We start from the raw sequence: 3,226 nt of genomic DNA, 5'->3' as shown, positions 1-3,226 counted from the left end.
GGTGTGAAGATATTTGCAGTCAGAACAAACCTTTTGGTTCAGAGCTCCACAGCAACACGGTCCAGGAACAACTACAGCTCTTTTCTTATATATATATATATAGATTTGGACTTCAATTTATTGTTATGTACATTAACAAGAGACAGTTTTCTTTAATGATACACTTTATAACAGCAACTTATATATTTGGGAATGTACCAGATTTAACTTTGAATTAGTTTTTACAGTCCAATGTTTGTGATAAAAAGCTCAACAAAATGTGTGTTATGTATGTGTTTCCAGTCTTTTCAATTAATTTAAATGTAATGAACAAACTACAAAATACTTAATAATTTATTTAATTATGACTGTTACCAAATAGAATATTGATACAATATGGACAATTCAAAAATACAATAATAAGGTTTTTGCCAATTGAAAAGGCCAAATCAAATGTGTGTGAGAGAGAGACAGGAGAGGTAGAAAAAGTGTGAGCAGAGAAACTCACAGAACCATAAAACAGAATGATCAGGTTCCAATCAACCCATGAATCCAAAACAGATACCAGTAATCTGTTAATATCAGGTTCCAAAAGACAAGTTTCAAATATATCGTTCCAAAAAAACAGGTTTCTTGCAAGAATGCAAGGAGATAGAGCGGGATAGAATTAGAGGGATAGAATGATAGAATTTCCAAAATTTAGATAGATATATTAGATATGACAGGAGAGATAGAAAACCTCAAAATTAGATAGATGTATTAGATTTGACAGGAGAGATAGAACGTCTTATATTAAGGGATGAGTGGGTAGAGTGATAGGAGAGAGGTGAATGATCTCATAGATAGATGGAGAGGGAGAGGGAGAGGAGCTGGAGGCCAGCGGACCTGTAACACAAAATGGAAACATGCATTAGACATACATAACAGAAAAAAAACATTACATAAAAAGTGATTGCTTTGAATATGTGAATATTTTTTTAACATCAAGGAAGGAACAGATTATTGGTATGATTTAGCTAAGAGGGACTTTAGTAGTGTCATTGTTTCACTAGGACTTTAGTAGGTGTCTCTAGGAAATCTCTGTATTCACTGACTTCTGTGTTCAATCACATAATGTTGCCTAATTTTTGCGTGTGTGAAGTATACTGTGGAGGGTCCAAGCATTCACTAACACAGATGGTGAAATACTAACTAAAAGTATGTAGAGTGCACAAGCAGATGTGTACAGTAACGTTAAGATAGTAGTAGTATTTACTGCCAAAGTGTCAAGGCAACACGTCATAGCAACGACATCATTCATGTGTGTGAACATACTGTCGAGTTGCCACGGGGGTAACCAACACTGATGGTCCAGCAGCAACGTAGAGACGAGGTAGACAAAAACATTGGGGCGAGAGAGGAGAGGATTTTCAGTTTCATTTTACAAGAAAAGATATACACAACAGTAATTTATTTTATTATCAAGATTTTTTAGATCACTGTAATATTAAATTCATACTTTGTACATACGTGCAGTGGTGAAAGAACTATTTAGATCCTTCACTTAAGTAAAATACTTATACCACAGTGTGAAAATACTCCACTACAAGTACAACTACAAATGTTGGGTAGTTTAATCTACAGCAATGCATCATGTGAGGGATAGAGCAAGACATATCCAGTTTTACTTTAGAAAACCAACCTCACAGCTTATTTTCATAAGGTCCCATAGCATGAAAATTACGCTTTGAGGTTTTTTTTAACATTAATATGAGTTCCCCCAGCCTGCCTATGGTCCCCCAGTGGCTAGAAATGGTGATAGGTGTAAACCGAGACCCGAGTATCCTGCTCTGCCTTTAAGAAAATGAAAGCTCAGATGGACCAATCAGGAGTCTTGCTCCTTATGAGGTCATAAGGAGCAAGGTTACCTCCCCTTTATCTGCTCTGCCCGACCAGAGAAATTGGCCCACCCATGAGAGAGAGACATCATGGCTTTCAAACGAGCAAAGTGGCAGTTGGTCAAGGCCACACCCCCCAAGAACACTTTTTCTCTGAACTAATGTTTTGGTAGGAACCAAAGCTTACATCGTATGTTTCTCCGGAATCAGCCAGCGCGAAGGACGTCTATATTTTGATTGGTTGCCGCTGAACCGCGTCACAGCTCATTACCATTAAGTTGACCTACTTTCAACTTTCTGATTGACGCTCTGGTCGCTCAAACACAACGCCGACAGATTTGACGCTCCTTGCAGCTCAGAGAAGCAGCTTCCATTGAAAATGAATGACTTCCTGTATCTTTAGAAGATCAAGTCGGCCGCGGTGTGGACGGACAGTAAGGAAAGCTCATTGTGGGACTGGCTCTAGTGGCTGTACCAAGGCTGAATTTCAGGAAAGAGACTTCAGATACAGTATTAGAGGACCACTAAGGCCTATATAAAAGAGACTTCAGATACAGTATTAGGGGACCACTAAGGCCTATATAAAAGAGACTTCAGATACAGTATTAGGGGACCACTAAGGTCTATATAAAAGAGACTTCAGAATGAACGATCAACAAGTCCTTTTTTGGCCTTCCTGTCTCAGCGGGGGAGAAAAGATGCAGATGTGAAGAAACTGAAATACGTTTTATTATTATGGTCTGTCGGATGTGGGGGGGGGTATAACATGGAAGCTTTATTAATATTGAACTGATAGTTCAGGGTTCTCCCTCAGTCTCTCTCTCTCTCTGTCTCTCTCTCTCTCCCTCTGTCTCTCTCTCTCTCCCTCAGTCTCTCTCTCTCTCTGTCTCTCTCTCTCTCCCTCTGTCTCTCTCTCTCTCTCTCAGTCTCTCTCTCTCTCTGTCTCTCTCTCTCTCCCTCTGTCTCTCTCTCTCTCCCTCAGTCTCTCTCTCTCTCTGTCTCTCTCTCTCTCCCTCAGTCTCTCTCTCTCTCTGTCTCTCTCTCTCTCCCTCAGTCTCTCTCTCTCTCCCTCAGTCTCTCTCTCTCTCTCCCTCAGTCTCTCTCTCTCTCTCCCTCAGTCTCTCTGTCTCTCTCTCCCTCAGTCTCTCTCTCTCTCTCTGTCTCTCTCTCTCTCCCTCAGTCTCTCTCTCTCTCCCTCAGTCTCTCTCTCTCCCTCAGTCTCTCTCTCTCAGTCTCTCTCCCTCAGTCTCTCTCTCTCTCCCTCAGTCTCTCTCTCTCTCTCCCTCAGTCTCTCTCTCTCCCTCAGTCTCTCTCTCTCTCTCTCCCTCAGTCTCTCTCTCTCTCTCTCTCTCTCTGTCTCTCTCTCCCTC

The 3,226-nt window shown here is 41.0% G+C and overlaps 1 long non-coding RNA gene across 1 annotated transcript; it reads right to left on the bottom strand.

Moving 5' to 3' along the window:
- Window positions 1-318: 318 nt before the first annotated feature.
- On the bottom strand, window positions 319-1,786 carry LOC118494393. Its single transcript, XR_004896526.1, has 2 exons — window positions 1,294-1,786; window positions 319-864 (listed from the first exon to the last, which is right to left on the bottom strand). It is a non-coding gene; the product is annotated as an uncharacterized LOC118494393 (long non-coding RNA).
- Between the last annotated feature and the right edge of the window lie 1,440 nt (window positions 1,787-3,226).

The sequence above is a fragment of the Sander lucioperca genome, chromosome 23 (genome assembly GCF_008315115.2).
Source record: "Sander lucioperca isolate FBNREF2018 chromosome 23, SLUC_FBN_1.2, whole genome shotgun sequence".
Taxonomy (NCBI): Eukaryota; Metazoa; Chordata; class Actinopteri; order Perciformes; family Percidae; genus Sander; species Sander lucioperca.
Note: the sequence above shows the minus strand (reverse complement) of the source record. Positions and strands in the feature narration are given on the sequence as shown.